Here is a 26,604-nt window from a genome sequence, read left to right on the forward strand (position 1 = left end):
TGCCTGGAGGGGGCAAAGGGGACCCCGCTGCATCCCTTCAGGTCTGGGAATGGGGGGTGAAGAGCCCCTGGAGGAGCAGAGTTGGGGTTGGGGGCAGTGAGCTGATTGTGGTGGGGGCTGGGTGGAGGCAGGGTTAATTGCTGGGCAGGGGCCAGGCAGATGTGGGGGGGGGGTGAGAGCTCCTGCAGCAGGGGCCATAACCCCCCCACCCAGTATGTTTGGGAACAAGGGCAGCACTAGTCGTCGGGCCAGGGTGTTCAGTGAGCAAAAGACACACAAAACCCCATGAGACAGTCTTACCCCTCCGCCCCTCAGTCTCATGATGTTTTTTGCCAATCTCCTGATTCTTTTGCTCTGATTCATGATTTTTGCTCATTTGAGGCTGGCAATGCTGTATGTTCCTCGGTGCCCCAGGCAGCCCCCTCACCAGGGCTGTACGGCTTCCAAGCTGCACTAGCGGCTGGCTGGGGTCCCCCTCCCTATGGCTTCTGACCAATGAGGCGCACAAGAAAGCCCCACGCCTGGTGATGCAGAGGGGCTCCCTGTCCCTGTGTGGGCCTGGGGTAGCTCAGCTTGGAACCCCTAGATCACCAGGGAAAGCTTAGAGTGCCGGGGAAGGACTCATGCCTTGTGGGGGGCAGCAGTGGGGGCAGGCCCTGGATTGCACTGGGTAGCGCCCAGCTTGGGAATCCCCCAATCCCTGCACTTTCCATCTAGCCTCCTGCGTGGGGAGGAGGGTGGAGCCTGTCATTCTACCAGATACAGGAGCTGTCACATGCAGTTTCTGGGAGAGAGACCGGCTGGAGCTGGGCAGGGAAGGGGAGCCGGGGCCAGGGCCCAGGGAAGGAGCAAAGGGGCAGGTGGGAGCTGGGTGAACAGCCGGAGCCAGGTGTGTGGGGCAGGCACGGGGGCTCGGCTGGAGCAGAGTACAGAGGAAGGAACTGGCAGAAGACTGTGGGGCGAGAAGGGAGGAAGTGGGAGACAGTGTCAGGGCTCAACAGGACCTGAGGGACTAGGCTGATCTGGTGCACAGGGAGGGCGCAGGGGGAGCTGGGCGTGCAGGGGGAGCTGGGAGCGCAGAGGGAGCTGAGCGTGCAGAGGGATCTGCGTGCCAGGGCCATCACTGAGGCCAGGTGCCTTGATTACACTTGGTGGATCCCATCAGAGAAGGAGCAGAGGCAGGGACATAAAAGAGGAGCTGGACTGATCCCCTGTCCTCCGTGGACTGACCCCCAGAAGCAGGGGGAGAAGCAGCTCCCTGCTCCAGAGATGCGGAGAACATGGCAGCCCTTTGGGGTCTGGCGGCTGCTGCTCCTGCTGGTAGCGATCCCACTCACACCGGTAAGTGCAGTGCCAAGGCCGCAAAATCTCCCTCCTGCTCCCACCCCAGGCCAGTGCTCCCGGCCGAGGATCCTGGCCGCAGGAGGCAGGGGAGGGCCTGTGATGGGTGGGAGGGGCAGCACCTACGCTGGCAGACGGAGTTGCGTTAGCCACCCACTCTCAGCACTGAGTGGTGTGGTGCCACAGGGCAGCCAGTGCCAGATTGGCTTCCATTTCTGTGCCTACCAGTCCCCAGGGCTTAATTTGTGCCAGGGCCTGGCAGTTCATAGCCCCAGCACCTCTGGGCCTGGCAGTTCAGAGCCCTGGCACCCCTTTCAGTCCCTCTTGCTGTCCCACAGGGGTTCTTCAGGCTGTTTCCTCCCCAGAGCAGCACTTAAAAGTGGATGAGCAAGGAGAGCAGGGCTCGCCCTGGGGCTCCCCAGTGGGATGGGAGAGGTCTGCATGCCCTGGGGCAGTTCCCCAAGAGCCCTCTGCCAGGCGGGGCCTGCCCCGCTCTCTGATTCAGTTGCCCACTGTCCCCTCCCTGGGCATTCTGGAGCAGGTTGCAGTGATGGGCTAGCTGGGAAGTCTCTGAAATACCAGCTCAGCAGCAGGTTTGGAGCCGGACAGGCAAAGAGACACTTTCAGTTTCGCCCTGCAGTGCGCAGAGAGTCTTCTCTTTCAAGGAACAAAAGACTTCCCCCTCCCCTGCCCCACCCCACTAGAGAGGTGATGAGCCCGGAGCTGGGCTTGCCAGGGCTAGGTGCGCGCCGGGGGCTCTGAGCCAAGGCTGCCCCTTTGTGCGCTGGCTAATGTGATGATGGTGAAGTGAGGCGGAATTCACTGGATGGAAACAAACCTACCGCTAACGTCTCAGGCAGGGGCTGCCAGCAACGTCCCAGTGAGCTCGGGAGCCGCTGGCCCCTGGGCCCAAGGGAGGGGGTGGAAGGAGTGGGGCAGTGAGTAGCAGCTGGCACTGCCAGGCTCCTACAGAAAGCCTGTACTGGCAGCTGCTTCTGCCCTCTCTGGAGGCAAGCCCTCTGCTCCTGCCTGAATTACTCCTGACCCTCCCCAGGGACTTCGGGAGTCATAACTTGAGACTCCTTTGACCCCATCTCTCATCTGATCCCCATCCTGGAAGTACCTGGGCATCTTGTAGACTGTAATGTATTTAGCCTCACCCTCCCATCCCCACCCCGGGGGCCAGCAAGGGTGTTCTCCCCATTGCATAGATGGGAACTAAGGCCCAGAGACACCAAAGCAGGTAGGCTCTGAACTCCCACCTAATTAGGCACCTAATTACCTTTGGCTCTGGGCCAGAGTGACTTGGCCAAGGTCATGCAGGGAGTCTGTTGCAGAGTGGGAAACTGAACACGGGTCTCCTGAGCCCTAGGCTAGCAGCGAAATCCCAGCTTCTTCTGTCCTGTCTGTCCCTGCCTCCCTCCCAGGCAGAGGTACTTGAGTTCACCTGAGCAAAGGACAGCCTCTCCTGTCTCACCCCCCAACCCCGTCAACCTCCATAGCCCTGCCTGGAGGAGGAGCAAACTGGGAGGAGAAGGTTCAGCACAGGCATCCTGCACACCAGAGGGGCGCTGGATGACCGGCTCCACATCAGCCCAGCTCTGCCTGCCAACCCTCCCCACTTCGCCCTTTGGGATGGCCCCCAGGCAGCACCTGCCCGCCCTCCCCCATAGGGGCACAGGATGGGGAAGCACCATGGACCCCCATCCTGCTGGCAGCATCCACCCAGGTCCAGCGCAAAGGACACTACGATTCCAGGGCTGGCCAGGAGAGGGGGATGCTGCAGCAACGGGCATGACTAGCTCTCTATTCTCAGCTTGGTTTGGGCTCCTCAGGCCTTGGGCAGACTCCCCTGGGAGCCAGGACCTGCTTTACTTTTCACACAGTCCCCCTGCTCCTGGGGCCAAGTCCCCCTTGGCCTAAAGCCCCTGCAAGCTGCTGTGGTGGTGGAGAGAGGAACGCCCCTGGGCGAGGGGGGTCCCCCACCTTCCTGTCCCCACCTACTCCCAGGCCCCAGCGCAGGGGGCTGTCAGAGTGGATGGAGCAGGGTAGGAAGAGGGCGTGGGGAGACACACTGCAATCCGGAGAGTCTCTGCTCCTCAGTGTCCATTGGGGCCCTGGGAAGCAGCACATCAGCAAGAGCTGCCCTGACATGCTCTAATGGCACCAGAGCCCGCGTTAGACCCCAAAGGGGCGGCATGAAGGTGCCCCCTTAGCCTCCTCCCCAGACGCCCTGTGAACTGGGGCCCCTGCGTGTGTCAGCACCACAGCTGCCTGCTTTAGGCACAGCCTCACGGTAACCGTGCTGAGCCGAACCATGCTGTAGCCCAGCCCAGCCAGTGCTAATGGGCAGGGTTGTTACCTGCAGGGCCAGGTCTGGAGACCATGGGCCACCTGGAATCTCTGTTACAGGGGCCAACGTGTGGAGCAGGAAGGGCCTTTCTTGGCTCCTGGCTCTGCCTGGCTATTGCTGCTGCTTCATTCCTCAGCGCTGACCCCGACTCTCACGGTGTCCCCATCCCGGAGCCCATAAGGGAGGGCAGGGTCCCAGGCTGGGAACACAGTCAGGTGGTGTGTTGAACGTCTGAACCCTAACCCTGAACCTAGTGCCCCTGGCAACCAGGGACTCCCCTGCCCCCAATTCCCTGGTGCTTCGCCTGCACATTCATCCCCCCAGGGAGCAGACCCTGCCCATCACACTGTAGTGAAGCTGTCTGTGGGGTGCAGATGGGCTCCAGGGGCAGACTGCACCCCCACCCCTTGCCTAGAGATACAGGCACTGCCAAGGGGGGGCCTGGAGTGGAATGGAAGAGGGGGAGAGGAGAGCACTGAATGGAGCCTGCTGTCTCCAAATGGGGCAGATTCTGCAGTGGGGTCAGTGTCTGAATGTGGGGCTCAGGTGTCCTATCTGGGTGCCTGGCGCAGCAGCTAGGAGACCAAACAGCCTGATGGGGCTGTCCCATGTGCCGCTGCAGAGGTGCTCCCTGGCAACCCCATGTGCCTGCTGTGCCCCTTTAGAGCAGGTGGGGAGGAGTGCGGGGGCAGAATCATGGCTCCCCCCCAGCTATGCCAGTCAGCACAGCTGTGGTGTTCTGCTTCGCTGCAACTCTATGTCCCCAGCACACAACTAACACCAGAAGGAAGGCACAGGGAGGGAGCCATGCCATGGAGGCCTGTCTCTGAGGTGCAGTGTCTTACCCATCATGCTTTGCTCAGGGCTGTGACTAAAGGCCCAAGCTAGCTCTTGGGTACCCAAGGCCACTAGACCTGAAAGCAGTCTCTGAGTTCAGGAAAGTCCAATGTGAAGTGCTGTCAGGTCCTCTTAACCCTAACCGTGAAACCTAAGGTCTCTTTGACTCCAACACTAATCCAGCTGGAGTTACTTTAAAATGACCCGAACCCGAACTTTCTCAGTAACCGTAACTCTGCCTCCAGCCAATAACTCTGCTGCCATCCTCACCCTGACCTTTATGTTTTAGTAACAGAGCTGCAGAGGTGACTCACAGTTATGCATGGCTGATGCTGAGAGCTGGGATCACCTCTCTTAGGGTGATTCCCCTGCTCTCCTTTGGCGAGAGAGAATTCAGCCCCTATGCCAAACTATCGCTGTCAGGATGAGGAACCCCAGGAGCAATCACAACAGCGGTTGCTGCCAGCCCTGAGAAATGTGTGCTTGCAACAGCCGCATGTCTAGACTGCACAGCAGAACACGGAGAGCACTAACACATTCCTGGAGGGAGGGCAGTTGTATTGCATTTGCAAATTCCAGCTTGGTTTCCGCACCTGACAATCCCAGCATTAGAGACAGAGAATGTCGCCCCCCCCCCCCCCCACCGCAAAGGGACACTTGCTGAATTACCCCAGGGCAAACTCAGCAGCAGCTCCTTCCCGGAAATGACAGTTGAGAGCAATTGCTAATAGAAAGAGAGAACAATCTTCCGAAGCAAGGCCACTGGGTGCTCGCTGCCTCTAAGACTTGGAGCAGTCGCAGCAGGACGTGTGCATGTAGGTCAAGCAGATGCCATGGTGCTGTACAATGTGGGGAGTCCTTCTAGGGCTGGATCCCACGGGGTGCTCAGCAGCCCCTGGCGGTGCTGAGAAGTCTCAGCTCCCATTGGTTTAGGTGCAAACTGCGGGAGCTCAGCACTGTGCAGGATCAGGCCCGCGATAAGGAAGACCCCCACCTGACTTTCCCCCTCTCTGGAGTCTCTGCACAGCTGGGTTGAGATGAGATCAGAGTGACAGCTCAGCCCAAGCCCCATAGGTCACGTTGTGAGAGCCTGTCGGCTGTCTGCTCAACGTGCTGACACAGGGCTCTGAGCAGGCTCTGAAGCTCTGGAGACAACTTCCATCCCCATGAACAGAGATGGAAAATGCTGAGCTAGTGAAGGATCCAGCCACATATTTTGAACACACCCATCACCATGATGTCTGGGAGCAAACAATTTCACCTGTGCAAACCTCCCAGAAGTCCACAGGGCTTAACTTAATTCTTTATAAGCAAGGCTGGGTTACCTTCCTGATCACTGTAGTCTAATCCCAAAGGACACGTTGCAAGGTGTGGTTCAGCATGATTCAGAGGATCATTGAACTCAACCATTTCCCCTGCCCCCCAAACATTAAACCATGGTTGAGGTTCCATGAACCAGTCCAGCCTCCCGTTCACACATGCAGACCACTGAACCTGAGCATTCACCCACTAGCATACAAAGACCCTGTGACCAAAAGATAGCTATCCACTGCGACTAAACTGTAGCTTCCTCTCAGAACCATGCGCAAGCACTTTATGCCAGCCTCTCAGTCACGCGGAGTTGTGAGAATCTGGTTTTTCACACAGCTGTGCACAAAATTCACCAGTTCCTTCCAGACTACTGGGATCTAGCAAGAGACTCGGAATCTGCCCTGACATGCACACAAAGCACGATACTACCCGCTGCTTCCAGCAGGCAAACAGAAAGGCAGGTTGAGAGCACAGCTGCACCCAGAATATGCAGCACCTGCCTAGTGGGTTTGAACTCCTCGTCCTTGAGTCCTAGGGAGACTGTGTGCTCCCAGAAGCCACCAAGGGAGTACATGAGAGTTCCTGAGAGTGCCCAGCTTTGTACCATAGAAACATGTCCAAACTACAGTATTTTCCTACTGAGCAAAATAATTCCAGGCACTGATAATTAGACAAATATAATGAACATTGACTTAAACAGACCTCTCACACCAGATCATAAAATGACAGCTTTTCTATAAAAGCAGGAATTGTATGTGCCATAATGAACGAGGCAACTGGATGCCACAGAACAAATAATGTACTCAGACTGTAAGCTCTATGCAGAAGGACTGTCTCTTGGTTTGTATTTGGACAGCACCTCACACAATGGCATCCTAGTCCATGGTGATACAACTAATCATGTAGTCAGCTATCCATATTTGCCATGCTAAAAAGGCACATAGTATAAATGCCTGGTCCAACTCCCATTAAAGTCAGCAGAAAGAGGCTTATTATTGATTTAGGTGGAAGCTGGATCTGCCCATAAAATACTAGAGCAGGGGCAGAGTTAAGGTTGTTTGGACGCTGCTCAGAGAGATGGTGTCTCTGTGTGAACTGGAGGCTAGACTGGTGTCAAAACTGTTGATGGAACCTTATGATATCCTTAGTCTTTAATGTTTGAGGGAGTTCATGGCTGTGCTCAGTGGCCCCATATGTCTGCTCCAGAACTGCACACAGCAACCATAACTGTAGCTAAGTTTTTGCATGAGAATTGCCTTTGTTGTTTGTAAAGTAGCATGCCAGGTGCCTCTTGTTTTGAGTGTGTGTGTCTGCAGGAAGCTTGAGCACTGGCTAATGCTTTCTGCGTCGGGGTGCAGAGGTTTTCCTAGAGCAGCTATGATGGTTTAACCCAGGGGTTCCCAAGCCTTTTCTTTCTGAGCCACCCCCACCTCCCAACCATGCTATAAAAACTCCACGGCCCAGCTGTGCCATAACAACTGTTTCTCTGCATATGAAAGCCAGGGATGGCATTAGGGGGTAGAAAGCAGGGCAGTTGCCCAGGGCCTCATGCCACAGGGGGCACTGTGAAACTAAGTTGCTCAGGCTTTGGCTTCAGCCCCAGGTGGTGGGGCTTGGTGCCCCAGGCAGCAGTCCCATGCAGCTGGACTTCAGCTTCCTGCCCTGGGCCCTAGTGAGTCTAACACTGGCCATGCTTGGTGAACCCCCTGAAATCTGCTCACCGCCTCCTAGGGGGCCCCAGACCCTTGGTTGAGAACCATTGGTTTAACCAACTCCTCAGCTCCTCAGTCTCCAGTCCTGGCTCCTTAGCTCTGTCTGCCTCCAGGCCCCAGCCAGTCTCCTTTTTCACTGGCTGCAGCCCACCATAGCTGTACACTCCATTCTCCTCCCTTTGCGAAGGTCTATGGGAGGGAGTCCTGCGCAGCCCGGCTTTCTAAAGTCCCCAAGCAGGTTTCCCTTGTGATGGACCTTAGCCATTCCATGTGGTCAAAAGTGCCTCCACATCAGAACTTCACTGTCTCTGGCTCTGTCCAAACCCCCAGTTCAGCAGCCCCCTTGTCCCAATGACCTCAGCTCCCAGCTCCTGGAATGCTGAGATAGTGATTCAGTGTCCCTGGATACCGCCTGCTGGGAAACGTTTGGAATGTCTGAAATGCTGTACGAAAACCTGCTTAGCAGGATTCAAAGAGGGATTGGACATGTCTATGGATCCCTGAGCTCTCCTGTGTTATCGCAGTTAGTGCTAGCACAGAGCATCCGCAGGGAGCTAAAGACTCCTGCTCTAAGATCTCATAGAATCATAGAAATGTCAGGCTGGAAGGCACTTTGAGAGGTCAAGTCCAGCCCCCAGTGCTGTGGCAGAACCAGCTAAACCTCAACCATCCCTGACAGGGATTTGCCCAGCTTGCTTCCAATAGTTGGGAGTACACTATCTCCCTTGGTGGTCCTAGTTACAACGTTTTCCCTAATAGCTAACCTACACCTCCCTTTCTGCATTATGTCTTGTCCTACCTTCAGTGGAGATGGAGAACAATTGATCACCATCCTACTTATAACAGCCCTTAACACATTGGCAGACTGTTATCAGGTCCCTCCTCAGTCTTCTTTTCTCAGGACAAAACATGCCCAGTTTTCTCAACCTTTCCTCAGAGGTCAGGTTTGCTAAACCTTTGATCATTTTTGTTGCTCTCCTCTGAACTCTCTCCAATTTGTCCACATCTTTCCTAAAGCGTAGTGCCCAGAACTGGATGCAGTACTCCAGCTGGGGCCTCACCAGTGCCGAGTAGAGTGGCAGAATTACCTTCTGTGTCTTACATACAACACTCCTGTTAATACATCTCAGAATTGTATTCGTCTTTTTTGCAGCTGTATCACTTTGACGACTTGCATTCAGTTTGTGGTCCACCACAAGCCCCTGACCCTCTCCAGCACTACTACCACCTACTCAGTTATTCCCCAGTTTGCTGTTGTGCATGTGGTTTTTCCTTACTAAGTCAAGTACTTTCCCCTTGTCTTTATTGAATTTCATCTGGCTGAATTCAGACCAATTCTCCAATTTGTCAAGGTCATTTTGAATTCTAAACCTGTCCTCCAAAGTGCTTGCGACCCCTCCCAGCTTGGTGTCATCTGCAGATTTTATAAGCATATTCTCCACTCCATTATCCAAGTCATTAATGAAAATATTAAATAGTACCGGACTGACCTGTCAGGGACTGACACCCCCACCCCGGGACCCCATTAGATACACCCTCCCAATTTGACAGCAAACCATTGGTAACTACTCTTTGAGTACTTGTGGCACCTTAGAGACGAACCAATTTATTTGAGCATAAGCTTTCGTGAGCTACAGCTCACTTCATCGGATGCATACTGTGGAAACTGCAGAAGACGTTATATACACAGAGACCATGAAACAATACCTCCTCCCACCCCACTCTCCTGCTGGTAATAGCTTATCTAAAGTGATCACTCTCCTTAATTACCAGCAGGAGAGTGGGGTGGGAGGAGGTATTGTTTCATGGTCTCTGTGTATATAATGTCTTCTGCAGTTTCCATGGTATGCATCCGATGAAGTGAGCTGTAGCTCATGAAAACTTATGCTCAAATAAATTGGTTCATCTCTAAGGTGCCACAAGTACTCCTTTTCTTTTTGCAAATACAGACTAACACGGCTGTTACTCTGAAAACTACTCTTTGAGTATGTTCTTTCAACCAGTTGGGCACCCACCTTATAGTAATTTCATCGAGAGCACATCTCCCTAGTTTACTTATGAGACCGTCATGCGGAACTGTGTCAAAAGCGGCACTAAAATCAAGGTATATCACGGCTACTGCTTCCCCCCCACACACTAGGTCATTGATCCTATCAAAGAAGGAAATTAAGTTGGTTTGACAAATCTATGCTGGGTGTTCCTTATAACTGTATTATCCTCCAGGTTCTTACAAATTGATTGTTTAATAATTTGCTCCATGTTTGCGCTTCTCTAGTCTTCTGAGACCTCTCCCATCCTCCAGGACTTCTCAAAGATAATTGCTAAAGGCTCCGAGATTTGCTTTGGCTAGTTTCTGAAGTAACCTAGGATTAATTTCATCAGGTCCTGCTGACTTGAATACATCCCACTTATCCAAATATTCTTTAACCTGTTCTTTATGTATTTTGGCTTGCATTCCTTCCCCTTGGTTGTCAATATTAATTTTTAATAAATATATTTGTGAGTCTCTAAGGTGCCACAAATACTCCTGTTCTTTTTGCGGATACAGACTAACACAGCTGCTACTCTGAAACCTGTCAATATTAATTGTGTTGAGTATCTGGTCACAATTAACTTTTTAGTGAAGCCTGAAGCAGAATAGGCATTAAGCACCTCAGCCTTCTTGATGTCAATTATTAGTTTTCCTAAGTAGAGGACCTACATTTTCCTTTGTCTTTCTCTTGCTCCTAATGTATTTAAAGAACCTCTTCTTGTTGCCTTTTATGTTCCTGGCTGGGTGTAATTCATTTTGTGCCTTAGCCTGTCTGATTTTGTCCCTACATACTGGTGCTGTTCTTTTATACCCCTCCTTATCAATTTGGCCATGTTTCCACTTTTTGCACAGTTTCCTTTTTCATTTTAAAAGTCATTAATGAAATTTCTAATTGTTTCTAATTGTTAGGGATTATGATGAGATCTTCCTGGGGGCAGATTATCCCACATGTGCTAGGGAGGGATCTCCAACGCCTTTCTCTGAACCATCTGCTGCTGGTGCTGTCAAGAGACAGCATACTGGACTGGGTGGACTTCGGCTCAGATCCAGTCTTGCAATGCACATGTTCCTGTGTAAAACTCAAAAGAAATGAATACTACTTGAAGAGGTGAAATAATTGACCTTATTGACCGCCTGTCCTGCCGTGTGAGTGGCTAATGGCTAGGCCAACACACTAGCTATAGAAACAGAACAGGAGAAAGTCAAATGGAGTCACACTGCAGAACCAATTAGCAGATGTCCATATGGCCTTAGACCATCTTCCTTTCAGTTTCTGCTGAGTGCAAGGGCTAATTCACTATCTATCTATCTATCTATCTATCTATCTATCTATCTATCTATCTATCTATCTATCTATCTATCTATCTATCTATCTATCATCTCAAGTACTTCTATTATTACTGTTACCATAGTATCTGAGTGCCTCATGCTCTGTACCATATTGACCCTCAATTTGAGGCATGGCAGGGCTAATCTGGGCACTCAGTTTGAGACACCTAAGGACTGATTTCCGAAGCACTGAACCCTGGCCTCTCTGACATCATGGGAGCTGTGGATGCTTTAGTGCCTCTGAAACACTGGGCCTGAGGTGTCTTGGTTGAGGGGGCAGAATTCTTGGACATTTTTCAAACATTGGCCTTACTCTTTTTGAACCTCAGTTCTCCCACTGTAAAAATAGATGGGGAAAAATCAGGGCAATCATATTAATAAAGATGCAAGTGCCCAAGGAGGTTGAATGGGCATTTCCTATCTTCTGCGTGCTTAACTTCGCAACCTGCCTACTGTTCTCTCCTTTGGCGCAGAGCAGATTTTGTGAATTGCTTTGGGAGGCTTAGGGATGTGGGAGGCTATGTAACTGTACAATCTCATTAAAGGTTTATAACCTTCCTGTCCTTTAAAAATATGTACCAGCAATGGACTTTCCTGGAATGATCCTGAAATCCAAATGTGTCTGAGCGTTCTCTCCCAGATGTCTCGCTATCCTGTACATTCAGCACTTGTCCAGATGACAGAGGCTGAAACTTTAATGAATCCCCTGTGCCTGCACTGCAGAGACACTTTCCCACTGGTTTGTCTTGGAATAAGAGAAAGGTTTTGCCTTCCTACAACCACGCAGGTGTCTCCTCTTCAAATCTGTTAAAATGGACAGGACCAAGAACTAGGAAATCTATTGCAGGGAACAACCCTGTCCTGGCTGACAGAGGAGTGCAAGAGACATGTCCTAATAGTTTTTTCTGTCTCTAATACATTTTGTTCTCTTGTTCTGTTTCAAATACTTTGCTGTCTGTCCATCCCCCGCACCCCCGTCCCCCCGGTAAGGGGCTCAAATGGCTCCATATTGAAAGCACAGTTCGTCTGTATGGCACCATGGATCTCAGAGGAGACTTCTTAAACACAGTGCTGATAATAGCTCACCTTAATTGATCACTCTCGTTATAGTGTGCATGGCAACACCCATTTTTTCATGTTCTCTGTGTATATATATATCTTCCTACTGTATTTTCCACTGCATGTATTCAGTGAAGTGGGTTTTAGCCCACGAAAGCTTATGCTCAAATAAATTTGTTAGTCTCAAGGTGCCACAAGGACTCCTCGTTCTTTTTGCTGATACAGACTAACACGGCTACCACTCTGAAACCTGTCAGAGAGGATTGTAAATGATGATTGCCATTTTTGCCATGTTTGTTAACAGTATTCACCAGGCAAAAACCGTAAAGCGTATGACAAAATCAGGGCTAACAGGTGCACCGCGAGGACTGCCTGGGGCTGGGGCTAGCGGAAATATGACACACAGGAATATTTTGTCCTTGAACAGAAGGCACAGGTGTGTTAAGAGTGAAAGCCCTTTAACACCCTGTGTTCTGGTGTCTGTGCATTTCCTCTTGAAGGTGCAGACGACCCACCCGGAGTGCTCCATCATTCTGCATTTACAGGAACGAGAGGCTGAGTGTCTGGAAACAATCAGGAGTGAAAACCAAAGCAACGAGTCTCCAGAGCCTTCCAGCTGGAAAGGTGAGTGAGTTCCAGCACCACTGGGCATTCCTGAAGCCTCTCTGACAGGGGCGAGGTCTCTAGTGGAGAAGGGAGGGACTTGATTCCAATGCTTAACAAATGCTTGGGGAAAAGAAAGCCTCAGTGAAAGTTTCACCAACACTGGCCCCTGGGTGAAGATTTGCAGTATACGTTGGAAACTCCAACAAAGCCTCCAGAAAAGCAGGGTGAAACAGACTTGACATTCCAGATATTTTAAAGTAAAAGAACCAAGGATCTTATAGTGCTGATTTTTAACTCCTTAAACTTCAACAAGGACAAGTGCAGAGTCCTGCACTTAGGACAGAAGAATCCAATGCACCGCTACAGACTAGGGACCAAATGGCTCGGCAGCAGTTCTGTAGAAAAGGGCCTAGGGGTTACAGTGGACGAGAAGCTGAATATGAGTCAACGGTGTGCCCTTGTTGCCAAGAAGGCCAATGGCATTTTGGGATGTATAAGTAGGGGCATTGCCAGCAGATCGAGGGACGTGATCGTTTTCCTCTATTCCCCACATTGGTGAGGCCTCATCTGGAGTACTGTGTCCAGTTTTGGGCACCACAGTACAAGAAGGATGTGGAAAAATTGGAAAGAGTCCAGCGGAGGGCAACAAAAATGATTAGGGGACTGGAACACGAGTTATGAGGAGAGGCTGAGGGAACTGGGGATGTTTAGTCTGCAAAAGAGAAGAGTGAGGGGCGATTTGATAGCTGCTTTCAACGACCTGAAAGGGGGTTCCAAAGAGGATGGCTCTAGACTGTTCTCAGTGGTAGCAGATGACAGAACAAGGACTAATGGTCTCAAGTTGCAGTGGGGGAGATTTAGGTTGGATATTAGGAAAAAAGGGTGGTGAAACACTGGAATGCGTTACTTAGGGAGCTGGTGGAATCTCCTTCCTTTGAAGTTTTTAAGGTCAGGCTTGACAAAGCCCTGGCTGGGATGATTTAATTGGCGATCGGTCCTGCTTTGAGCAGGGGGTTGGACTAGATGACCTCCTGAGGTCCCTTCCAACCTTGATATTCTGTGATTCTATGATTCTTAGGAGAAAGAAAGCATTTATTTGCTCTTGGATTTGGGTTCAAGTGTTCATGTTCTGCTTTTTAAACAAACACTGCAAACCAGGCGGTAGGAGGCAGTAAAAGCATCTGTCTGTCTACTGCAGAGAGGGTAGGGTGCATAGACAGGTGCCCTTTAACCTCCAGACCATGGGCGGCAGGTGAAGCTTCCACTCCGGGAGGCTAGCTTCCCATCCCACCTCTTCCACCCATGGCCCCGCCCCACCCCAGGCTCCACCCCTTTCCCCACTTGGCCCCCTCTCCGCTCACTGTGTGCGTCCCTCCTCTCCGCCCAGGGCTGATTGTTCCAGCATTTGTTTGCTAGCAAGGATTAAAACATGAACAGCTGTACTAGTATATTGGGCTGGTTACATTATTTATAGTTTTCAGAGTAGCAGCCTGTTAGTCTGTATCCTCAAAAAGAAAAGGAGGACTTATGGCACCTTAGAGACTAACAAATTTATTTGAGCATAAGCTTTCGTGAGCTACAGCTCACTTCATCGGATGCATGCCGTGGAAAATACAGGGGGGAGATTTTATATACACAGAGAACATGAAACAATGGGTGTTACCATACACACTGTAATGAGAGTGATCAGGTAAGGTAAAAAGAAAAGGAGGACTAGTGGCACCTTAGAGGCTAACCAATTTATTTGAGCATAAGCTTTCGTGAGCTACAGTTTCATCGGATGAAGTGAGCTGTAGCTCACGAAAGCTCATGCTCATATAAATTGGTTCATCTCTAAGGTGCCACAAGTCCTCCTGTTCTTTTTGCGAATACAGACTAACACGGCTGCTACTCTGAAACAGGTAAGGTAAGCTATTACCAGCAGGAGAGAAAAAAAGCCAACACCTTTTGGAGTGATAATCAAGGTGGGCCATTTCCAGCAGTTGAAAAGAACGTGTGAGGAACAGTAGGAGGGGGGGAATAAACATGGGGAAATAGTTTTACTTTGTGTACCCATCCACTCCCAGTCTCTATTCAAGCCTAAGTTAATGGTGTCCAGTTTGCAAATTAATGGTAATGTGTGCATTGCAAACCTGCCTGGTGTGTGCTACTATGTTCACCTTCATCCCCAATGGGCAGCCAGGCCAGTGACCCTCAGGGCAGCGGGGCCCCACTCCCTCCCCGCCCCGCTCACCCAGGCAACCCAAACACAACAGTCCCAACCTGCGCTCTGGCTGGATGCCTGCACGCACGCACCACCTGCCCCTTCAGTGCTCACACTCGCCATTGCCTCGGGCGAGCCCTTCCCGGAAGGGAGCTGCTGCCTTGGGGCAGATGGGAGGTGAGTGGGGCCCAAAGCCGGGGCATGCATTGACCCTGGGGCGGGGATGTCCAGAGCCATTATGGGGGGTTAGGGATAGTACCACGCAGGGATCTGTCCACTCCATGTGTGTGAGAGTGGGGAGCTGTGTCTCCTCCTGCTGGGTGTTTGGGGGAGCTTTGGTTCCCCTCTGGTCTGTGGGGTGTGCTCTGCTCCTAACCTGTCACTCTAGCTGCCCCCCCCCACTGTTTTTGTGTAGGGGGCTCTGTCCCTGGCCATCCCCCCATCAGTGTGTCTGTTCAGAGAGGGCTCTATCCCAGCCCCTCAGTGGATGTGTAGATTGGAGGAAGGATTTTCTCTGTGACTGCTCCCTCCAGTGTGGTTTTTATGGGGGTGGAGTGCTGGAGAGGAGCAGCCAGGCAGTGGCGGGCTGAGAACGCTGAGCTTTTATATGCGCCATACAGGTTCCAGGGCGGCTGAGGAGGTGGTGTCTGCTACTCAGCTTCCCAGGATCATCAGCAATCTCCCTGGGGAATCCAAGGGACCCGGGAAGCTGAGTAGCAGATACTGCCTCTTCAGCAGCCCGGGAACCTGCATGGCGCATGATAAATAAGCAAAATCTTCCGGCAGAAGCCCACTCCCAGGAGGGAGGGGAAGAGGCGGGGCCACCATGGCCCAGGGGTCTGGCGGCAGGGTCAGTGGTGGCTGCACCAGGGCAGGCTTAGCCCCTCCTGGCCTATTATACCCACCGCCCATGCCCCGGACCCCAGCTCTGTTCCTTGCTCTGGGGACAAGATCTGGCATGTCTGCAGTCCCTTCTCACCAATCCTTCCTCGCACTGGAGCACGGATGCTCACACTTTCTTGGCCTGGGGCGCTAGTCACGGTGACAGTGTCTCAGGGTGGTGCTAACCCAGAGGGGATTTTACTCACGTCAAGGCATATTCTCATCCCACCCCATCCCTGTGGTTCCGAGCGCCTTGCAGTTGTGCACTACGTGACATGACTAACCTCTGTCCCATGTAGTTCGTCCCCTCCCCATGTGGATAGCAGGAGGGAGGTGGAGTGGGTCGTTCTGGTAGGCCTTTGTTTCAATGTGTCCATGCTGCTGTACGTGTGTCAGAGAAGGCCGGTCAGAGAGGCGTGGCTGGTGTTCAGACCAGGAGGTGGGGAGGTTTCTCTCCTCTGGGAGTTCATTCCAGAGTCTTGGGCTGGCCCCCGAGAGCATTCAAGCTTCCCCCTTGGGGCAGAAAGTTCTGTGGGACCAAAGTAGCAGAGCTATCCTGTGCTGTCTTCATCCCAGAGCTCTCAGCTCTTGTGGATATGCTGGTCCCAGGCCCTGTAGCGCCTTGAAGGTAGGGACTGAGACCTTGAACTTGACTTGCTGTTCTGTGGGAAGCTGATGTAAGAAGCACAGGATTGAGATAGCCCATGTGGCTGAGGAGACGCACTGCAGGACTCTGTGCTAGCTGGAGGATGGCATGGGGACCAAGGGGGAGAAAATACATTTGGGAGGAGGACAATCAAGAGGAACATTGGACTGTGAACAAGCCGATATGAGCAAGAGCCTCACAATCTACTCTGTTACTAGTATTACAACAGCTGCAGCTGAGCCCAGGGCCCTATTGTGCCAGGCGCTGCATGGGGTGAGACGCAGGCCCTGCTCCGGCGAGCTCACGGTCTGAACCAACAAAGAGCGGGAGGAGAGCCAGAGACAAAGCAACTTGCAGCAGGTCACCCAGCAGCAAAGCCAGGCTGAGAACGCGAGTCTCTGCAGTACTGCCCCGTGCACCAGATCACACGGCCCCTAGCGAGCAGTGTGAACTCAACCAGCAGAAGCCCCAGCCCTGCAAACTAACCCAGGCCAAAGGCTGCAGAACATTTTAGGCTCAGAAATGGGGAAGTGGGGGGTCTGTCCTGGGGTTGCACAGAGAATAAGGGTGAGATCTGAAAGAGAAATTCCTAAAATGACCTCACTGGCTTCTCCAGAAAGGGCCCTGAAGTTCCTCTATTATGAGCTGGATAAAAATTAGATACATTCCTCAGTGTCAGCAAGAGCTCTGGCCTTTTTCCTCTGGGTTTCCACATGGCGGATTCTCTACCCCCAGACAGAGCCTCATTTGGCTCCGACCTCCCCCGCCTTCCTTTGTCATCAGTGGGGTGGTTGAGCTCCTCCAGTTCCTGCCCTCAGGGAGGGAGAGTCACGCGGGTGACGGCCTTGTACAATGGGTGTACAGAAGAGGAAAATCGTGGTCTGGTGTGAATGTCAGAAAGTTGCCTGCTGAGCCAGAAACGGCCAGACTGCTTGGGGCCTCTCTGAGTGAGCCCAGCCTATGCCTAGAGCGAAGAAGGTGAAAGGCCAAAAGGAAATGCAGCCTCCTGAATCCATCTGGAGCTGACAAGAATCCAAAATATGATCCACTGTTTAGGCAGATTTATTCCTAACCTGTCAGCAGCGCTGCGGCCTGTGAATGACCTCCTGGGGCCGTGTACTCCAGCACAGCTCATTGCAGGGAGACAGCTGAGGACACAGATTCCCAGCTCAGACCACAAGCGCTTCCCTGTGGGTCATATTAAAACCATGTCCTGCAGCCTGGCACAGCCCTACACCACATCCCACAGCCTGACATTGATCGACACTACGTCCTGCTGGCTGACTGACCCTTACGCCATATCCCGCAGGTCAACACAGCCTCATGCCATGTCCCAAAGCTTGACACAGCCCTACGCCACGCTATGCAGCCTGACACCGACCGACGCCACGTCCTGCAGGCCGACTCAGCCTTATGCCGTGTCCCAGAGGCCTACTCAGCCTTACGCCATGTCCCAAAGCCTGACACAGCCCTACGCCATGTCCCGCAGGCTGACACTGACTGATTGACGCCACATCCCGCAGGTCACCACAGCCCTACGTCACGTCCCGCAGGCTGACACAACCCTGCACCACGTCCCGCAGCCTGACTCCGATCGACACCATGTGCTGCTGACTGACTGAGCCTTATGCCACATTCCGCAGGCCGACACAGCCCTACGCCATGTTCCATGGGCTGACACAACCCTGCACTATGTCCCGCAGCCTGACATAGCCCTACGCCACATCCTGCGGGCCGACTCAGCCCTATGACACGTCCTGAAGGCTAACACAGCCCTACGACACGTCCTGCAGCCTGACACAGCCTTACACCATGTCCTGCAGCCTGACACAGCCCTACGCCACGTCCTGCAGGCCAACTCAGCCCTATGCCACGTCCTGCAGGCCAACTCAGCCTTACACCATGTCCCGCAGCCTGACACAGCCCTACGCCACGTCCTGCAGGCCAACTCAGCCCTATGCCACATCCTGCAGGCCAACTCAGCCTTACGCCATGTCCCACAGGCCGACACAGCCCCATGCCACATCCCACAAGCTGACCAAAGAGGGAATGTTGTCTCCAAAGGGCACTTCCCTGAAAGCAGTGAGACCAGGGCACTGTCCTGAGCTGCATACTGGTGAGAGATGGTGGATGATGCTTCCCCTCATACAGAGCTATTTAAGGTTGCCAGGGTCCGGTTTTCAACCAGAATGCCTGGTTGAAAAGGGACCCTGGCAGCTCTGGTCAGCACTGGACCAGTCCAGTCAGTGGCGCAGCACGGCTAAGGCAGGCTCCCTGCCTGCCGTGACTCCACACAGCTCCTAGAAGCAGCGGCATGTTCCCTTGCACTCCGAAGGGGCAGCCAGGGGGCTCTGCACCATGGCTAATGGGAGTTGCTGGGGTGGTGCCTATGGACAGGGCAGTGTGCAGAACCACCTGGCTGCGCCTCGCGTAGGAGCCAGAGAAGGGACATGCTTCTGCTTCCAGGAGCTGCTTGAGGTAAACGCCACCCGGAGCCTGCACCCCTCACCCCCTCCCGTGCCCCAGCCCCCTGCCCAAGCCTTGATCCCCCTCCCACCCTCTGAATCCCTCAATCCCACCCTTCAGCACCCCAAAACCCTCATCCCCAGCCCCACCCCAGAGCCCACACCCCCAGCCAGCGTCCTCACCCCCTCCCATACCCAAAGCCCCTGAGCCAGCCCAGTGAGAATGAGCAAGTGAGTGAGGATGGAGAGAGCGAGCGACAGAGAGGTGGGGAGAGGAGTAAGCAGGGGGTGGGGCCTCAGATAAGGGACAGGGCAGGGGCCGGGCCTTGGAGGAGGGGTGTGGCAAGGGTGTTCAGTTTTGTGCGAGTAGACAGTTGGCAACTCTAGAGCTAATTCCAGATGTCAGAGATGAGAACCATTGAGACCGAGCCACAGGAACATTCAGGAAAGAGAGGAGACACCTGCCCTTCATCCTGGGCTTAGGAGATGGTGCTGGGCAGCTCTCTGTTCCTGGTTCAACATCACCCAGAGGCTTGAATGGTTCACAGGGGCTAGTGGCGCCCAGCTCAGCCTGTCCATGTACCCTGCTAGGCCTGCTGCAGGGGCTGAGGGGGGTTGCCTCCTTGGTTCTAGCTTTGACCCCCCCAGCACAGACCAGTGTAGCCTCAGGCCTGTGACCCAGATGCCATGGTCTCTGGGCCTTGCTGCAGCCAGGAAATAGCTGAGGTGCAGAGTTGCCCCAGCCATGCCTCCTCCTGCCTCCAAGCTGCCCCCGCCTTCCTCTGGCCAAGCTGCCATCTGCCCCAGGATGCCCCCGTTGTGTGTGGGGTTTCTGCAGGGCCTGCACAGAGCTGGAGGGGCATTTACTGGGGGGCTGAGTGGCTGCTTTGTGTCCCCTTGGCCCTGGCGGAAGGGGGCTGCAGCGCAGCCGTGGGTGGAGAGCAGCAGCAGCTGTGCAGGCAGCATCTGGGGAGACAGGGTGCCTTTGTTTGTCACTAGGTGAGTGAAGCCGAGTTAACTCCACTCGGATAAGCCTGCTGTAATTGATGCTCCGGTGCCTGTTTTTGTGTCGAGGGAGAGGGGGCTCCCAGAGTCTGCTCTGCAAATGGCAAAGAGGGGGAATCTAGAAACACAAAGAGTGCCTAGTATAAATAGCTCATGCTAGTCCCCTCCCCCACTGCACCCCCAAGGGCTCACCCTGGGATCACCCTGGATGGAAAGGGGAGAATAGCCCAGCTGGGGGTGGCTTCCTTGGGGGCTCCGCTCCCTAACAAAGCTCCAGGGGTGCTGTGTCCTGGGTTAGTTCCTCTGTCATGGATGCTTGGCACTGCCGCGGCCAATCCCGTTTGGCTCAGTGAGGGGTCCATCCCCTGATTGCCTCACCAGGCTGACAGATGAGGGCAGCGCCTTGGGGGAGTATTGCCAGGCTCTGCTCAGCAGTGTCTGGGTGCCTGCCATGACTGGCCTATGCAGCTCACCCACAAGCTTCGTGCTCAGCACTGTGCCTTGCCTCGCGGACACAATCTGTCTATGTAATGGGGCCGGCTGGGTGGGAGCGTGTGGTGCTGATGCAGGCACTGGGATCTTAGTGATTTCTGACCCCTGCTAATGGAGTGGGCATTAGTGAGGGGCCCCCAGAGTGGAGAGGGCTAACCGGGCAAAGGGCCCACCCTTCCCCGAGTCTCGTATCACTGAATGACACATGCTCACACATGCATGCATGTATGCTTACACACAAGTGCACACGCATGCATATACAGAAACACGTGAACATAAGTGCATGCACACATGACACACAGACACAGACACACAGTGTTTGTCTGAGTTCATTGTCTCCTCTCCTTCCTTAACCATCCTCCCATCACTCACAGAACAAAGACCAGGCTTATTACGGCAACAAACCTGTCAGCCTTCGCTTACTTGCCCACTGCCTTCATTGCTCCCTGGTGCTCTCCCCTCCCAGCTGTGCAGGCTCTTGGTGGCCGAAGGAAGTGCTGCAGCCGCTTGAAGGGCAGTGATGTCATGGAGAAGGGTCCTAGACAGATGGAGGGGAATTCCTAGGCTCTGTCAGAGCTGCCCCCCTCCCCACCGGATCCTGCTGAACCCTCCCTGCCCAGATTGCCAGTTGCAGGGCTTATGACCCTTCCGAGAAGCAGTGTATCTGCCTTTGGCACAGACCGGATTGCATCCAATGGCAGGAGCTCAGAAATCACCATCCCTGGCCAGAGCCAAGGCCCAGCCACTCAGGCTCCTGTGCCCAACAGCGCCCACAGCTGGATGTGATGGGATCCCCAGGGTGCAGCCTAGGATGGTGGGACTGTTGTGCCCCCTAAACTCTCCAGCCTGGCTGTCTCTCACAGTGCCTTGCTAGTGACCAGCAGCAAACCCCTCCAGGCACTGTGATCAGTCAGCACATCTGCATGTGGAGCCCCACACCCAGCTACATTGCATGAATGCTCCCAGAGCCACTCATGAATCACACAGAGAAAGGTACCAGCCAAATCCCCGCAGCTCCCAGCACTGTACCTCAGGAATACACCATCTTGCACTGCTCAAGACAAGCAATGCAGATTTATTAAGTGGTTCATCACTTCATCAAAGGAAAGTGGATATGCACCAGCCTTTGCAAACCTGAGCAGATTTACCGCACACTTCAGGCAAACTCACTGGTAAAGATAAACAGTTAAACAAATGTATTGACTACAAAAGATAGATTTTAAGTGATTATAAGTGATAGGCAAAAAGTCAGAATGGTTACCAAAATAAAATAAAGTAAAATATATACCTTTATTCCATGTGCTTGGAGAACACAAATCTAGGCATATCTGGTGGGCATTGCTGAGTCCCCAGGCAAGGTTGAGCAATTCCCTGGGTGTGACCCTATGCAGGTGAGTCATTGAATTGTAGCTCCCTTGCTGGACAATGGCTGTTAATGGTTGTTCAACACCTGCCTGGACGTTGGTTATTCCCCTGGCTATTGTCTTTGGGGAGCTAGTATCTGGGTGCTTCCCAAACCCACAGCATATTTTAGTGACAACCATATAACACAATCTCATAACTTCATATGCATGAATGATACACATATTTAGATGGAACAGTGGGTTTCAGTAGATCATAACCTGTTCTGTGATACCTTACAAGGCATGCTTTGTATGCAATATCACAGTCATATGCAAATGATGAAGATGGAGGTCAAAGGGTGCTTCCCTGGGATGTAGAGTGTCACACAGGGTACAACAGAGGAGGGTGCAAAGACCAAATGGCCCTGGGTGAGCAGACTCTTTCCCCCTCTCCAAATGCCATGGGGCACCCATGATGCTCTGCTCTCCACACACAGCTCAAAGTGTGGCCACTGCCAGCTGGGGAGTCTCTTTGCCAAGTTGTGCTGCCTCCTTCTGGGGTTATGCAGACACTGGTTGGAATAGGGAAAGGAATGCACAGATTGCCCTGTTACTCCCCATTCCCTGCTGCTGCACGGCAAGTCACCCCCCACCATCACAGGCCAAGGAAGGATTTTGGTGGGAGGGTAACCCTTGTAGCAAATTTCTGGTGCAAACCCTCTGCCTGCCATTAACAAGCTGCTGATCCATGCTGCAGAGCTCAGTGTACAACACATGTCTGGCCCTTCATTTTCACTTTTTATTTTCTTTAAAATTTCCTGGGAATTTATCAGTGTTTACTACAAAAATTAAAATACAGGTGAAAATTGGCGCAAACAATTAACTGAGCAGTTTTCTGGGTAAATAGCATTCGCTTTTTCCCAAACTTAAAAAAACCCGCTTATATTCTGAAATATAGTCAGATCCACATTTTCATTTTTGACCCATGTTAGCATGAAAATCAGTTCACTGACTTTTATTTGCTTAACTGTGGATCACCATCCGTGATCTCTGGAGCCAGTATGTGGTGGGCATGTATTGACAACTGTACCTAGACCAGCCTCGAGTCATTCCAGTATGTCTGACTTGAATCTCTGCTCAGGAAGGAGAGGTTCCTGAGCTGCCATCTCTCCTTCCAGAGCTGGGAGCTGGGTCTGAGGAGTTCTGGCATGTCGAACATTTGGGTGAAAATTGAATGAATAATGGCTTTTGTAAAACCTGGGACTTTTTTTGGTAAAAATCAGTAAAAACCGAAAATGAAGCACCTTAAAGAGATGTTACCAACCTCCTCCTGCTTGCCAAGGTCCCAGTGTTGTTAGGAAGAGCTCTGTGCAAAGGGGGCCTTTGTTGAGGCCGCTGGATGCAGAGAGACACCGTGGCTCTCTCTAGCCCCTAGGTGGACTGACAGCCTGCACTTCCCAGTCTCACAACACTGGGCTCCCTAAATCCTGGCCTGAGGGGGTGGGCTGCTGACAGTACAGCAGCAGGTCACCTCTGGATGCCCCTTTAGGTTGATTTAACTGTGCCCGTCTCTCCACTCCCAAATTCCAGAGCTTTCATGGCATGTGCTGAACCGTGAACTCACTGGAGGAATCAGACAGGGGGTGGATCTGACTGATTAAGAAGGGAAAAGCATCCCAACAAAACAGCTCAGGCTGGCTTGGTGGGAAAGGGGGTCAGGAACACAGCCAGTTTAGCCCTGAGCCAGGTGAGCAAGGGGCTAGGAAAGGCCCTTGCCAGCTGCCTGGAACAGGTGTGATGGGGGAGTGCAGGCAGGGCAGAGCTGGTGGGAAGCACTCCAGCGAGGGTAGGAGGTGAAAGCATGTCTGTGGCAGGGACTCTCATAATCAAGGCCATGTCATAGTCGAGAGATGGTATCGTGCACACTGTCCATTCAAAATCATGCAGGTCTTCTCGCCCCACTTGCTTACTGTCATGTGGCCCCATGCCCTTTCCCATAACATGCTGCCATGAACCAACAGTCTCAAGTGAGGATGCCACGTACTTGCACTGTTTTGCAGCTGGAAACAAGGAGAAGCCAGCACCAGGTGGCCAGCCACATAACACTAACACTGATAGAGAGAGTTGCACAGCTGTTTGCTCCCCAGGTATTAATCACTTACTTTGGGATAATTGATAAACAAAAGTGATTTTTATTAAGTATAAAAAGTAGGATTTAAGTAGTTCGAAGTAATAACAGACAGAACAAAGTAAGTCACCAAGTGAAATAAAACAAAACACACAAATCTAAGCCTAATACATTAAGAAACTGAATACAGGTAAATATCACCCTCAGAAATGTTCCAATAAGCTTCTTTCACAGACTAGACTCCTTGGTAGTCTGGGCCCAATACTTTCCCCTGGTACAATCCTTGTTAGTTCCAGCAGGCACCTTAGGTGAAAAGCAAGGGATTCCACATGACTGGGCCTTCTAAAGCCTCATCCACCTCATCCCCCTGGTCCGGTGGTCTATAGCAGACACCCACAGGAGTGATGTAGTGGTGGGAGTCTGCTATAGACCACCGGACCAGGGGGATGAGGTGGATGAGGCTTTCTTCCGGCAGCTCGCGGAAGCTACTAGATCGCATGCCCTGGTTCTCATGGGTGACTTTAATTTTCCTGATATCTGCTGGGAGAGCAATACAGCGGTGCATAGACAATCCAGGAAGTTTTTGGAAAGCGTAGGGGACAATTTCCTGGTGCAAGTGCTAGAGGAGCCAACTAGGGGGGGAGCTTTTCTTGACCTGCTGCTCACAAACCGGGAAGAATTAGTAGGGGAAGCAAAAGTGGATGGGAATCTGGGAGGCAGTGACCATGAGTTGGTTGAGTTCAGGATCCTGACACAGGGAAGAAAGGTAAGCAGCAGGATACGGACCCTGGATTTCAGGAAAGCAGACTTCGACTCCCTCAGGGAATGGATGGGTAGGATCCCCTGGGGGACTAACATGAAGGTGAAAGGAGGCCAGGAGAGCTGGCTGTATTTCAAGGAATCCCTGTTGAGGTTACAAGGACAAACCATCCCGATGTGTCGAAAGAATAGTAAATATGGCAGGCGACCAGCTTGGCTTAATGGTGAAATCCTAGCGGATCTTAAGCATAAAAAAGAAGCTTACAAGAAGTGGAAGGTTGGACATATGACCAGGGAAGAGTATAAAAATATTGCTCGGGCATGTAGGAATGAAATTAGGAGGGCCAAATCGCACCTGGAGCTGCAGCTAGCGAGAGATGTTAAGAGTAACAAGAAGGGTTTCTTCAGGTATGTTGGCAACAAGAAGAAAGCCAAGGAAAGTGTGGGCCCCTTAATGAATGAGGGAGGCAACCTAGTGACAGAGGATGTGGAAAAAGCTAATGTACTCCTTGCTTTTTTTGCCTCTGTCTTCACGAACAAGGTCAGCTCCCAGACTGCTGCGCTGGGCATCACAACATGGGGAATAGATGGCCAGCCCCCTGTGGAGAAAGAGGTGGTTAGGGACTATTTAGAAAAGCTGGACGTGCACAAGTCCATGGGGCCGGACGAGTTGCATCCGAGAGTGCTAAAGGAACTGGCGGCTGTGATTGCAGAGCCATTGGCCATTATCTTTGAAAACTCGTGGCGAACGGGAGAAGTCCCGGATGACTGGAAAAAGGCTAATGTAGTGCCAATCTTTAAAAAAGGGAAGAAGGAGGATCCTGGGAACTACAGGCCAGTCAGCCTCACTTCAGTCCCTGGAAAAATCATGGAGCAGGTCCTCAAAGAATCAATCCTGAAGCACTTACATGAGAGGAAAGTGATCAGGAACAGTCAGCATGGATTCACCAAGGGAAGGTCATGCCTGACTAATCTAATCGCCTTCTATGATGAGATTACTGGTTCTGTGGATGAAGGGAAAGCAGTGGATGTATTGTATCTTGACTTTAGCAAAGCTTTTGACACGGTCTCCCACAGTATTCTTGTCAGCAAGTTAAGGAAGTATGGGCTGGATGAATGCACTATAAGGTGGGTAGAAAGTTGGCTAGATTGTCGGGCTCAACGGGTAGTGATCAATGGCTCCATGTCTAGTTGGCAGCCGGTATCAAGTGGAGTGCCCCAGAGGTCGGTCCTCAGGCTGGTTTTGTTCAATATCTTCTTAAATGATCTGGAGGATGGTGTGGATTGCACTCTCAGCAAATTTCCGGATGATACTAAACTGGGAGGAGTGGTTGATACGCTGGAGGGCAGGGATAGGATACAGAGGGACCTAGACAAATTGGAGGATTGGGCCAAAAGAAATCTGATGAGATTCAATAAGGATAAGTGCAGGGTCCTGCACTTAGGACGGAAGAACCCAATGCACAGCTACAGACTAGGGACCGAATGGCTAGGCAGCAGTTCTGCGGAAAAGGACCTAGGGGTGACAGTGGACGAGAAGCTGGATATGAGTCAGCAGTGTGCCCTTGTTGCCAAGAAGGCCAATGGCATTTTGGGATGTATAAGTAGGGGCATAGTGAGCAGATCGAGGGATGTGATCGTCCCCCTCTATTCGACATTGGTGAGGCCTCATCTGGAGTACTGTGTCCAGTTTTGGGCCCCACACTACAAGAAGGATGTGGATAAATTGGAAAGAGTCCAGCGAAGGGCAACAAAAATGATTAGGGGTCTGGAACACATGACATATGAGGAGAGGCTGAGAGAACTGGGATTGTTTAGTCTGCGGAAGAGAAGAATGAGGGGGGTTTTGATAGCTGCTTTCAACTACCTGAGAGGTGGTTCCAGAGAGGATGGTTCTAGGCTATTCTCAGTGGTAGAAGAGGACAGGACAAGGAGTAATAGTCTCAAGTTGCAGTGGGGGAGGTTTAGGTTGGATATTAGGAAAAACTTTTTCACTAGGAGGGTGGTGAAACACTGGAATGCGTTGCCTAGGGAGGTGGTGGAATCTCCTTCCTTAGAAGTTTTTAAGGTCAGGCTTGACAAAGCCCTGGCTGGGATGATT

The 26,604-nt window shown here is 52.2% G+C and overlaps 1 pseudogene; it reads left to right on the forward strand.

Moving 5' to 3' along the window:
* Positions 1 to 1,269: 1,269 nt before the first annotated feature.
* Positions 1,270 to 26,604, forward strand: part of LOC140903742 (vasoactive intestinal polypeptide receptor 1-like) — a 68,219-nt pseudogene continuing 42,884 nt past the window's right edge.

The sequence above is a fragment of the Lepidochelys kempii genome, chromosome 27 (assembly GCF_965140285.1).
Source record: "Lepidochelys kempii isolate rLepKem1 chromosome 27, rLepKem1.hap1, whole genome shotgun sequence".
Classification (NCBI taxonomy): domain Eukaryota; kingdom Metazoa; phylum Chordata; order Testudines; family Cheloniidae; genus Lepidochelys; species Lepidochelys kempii.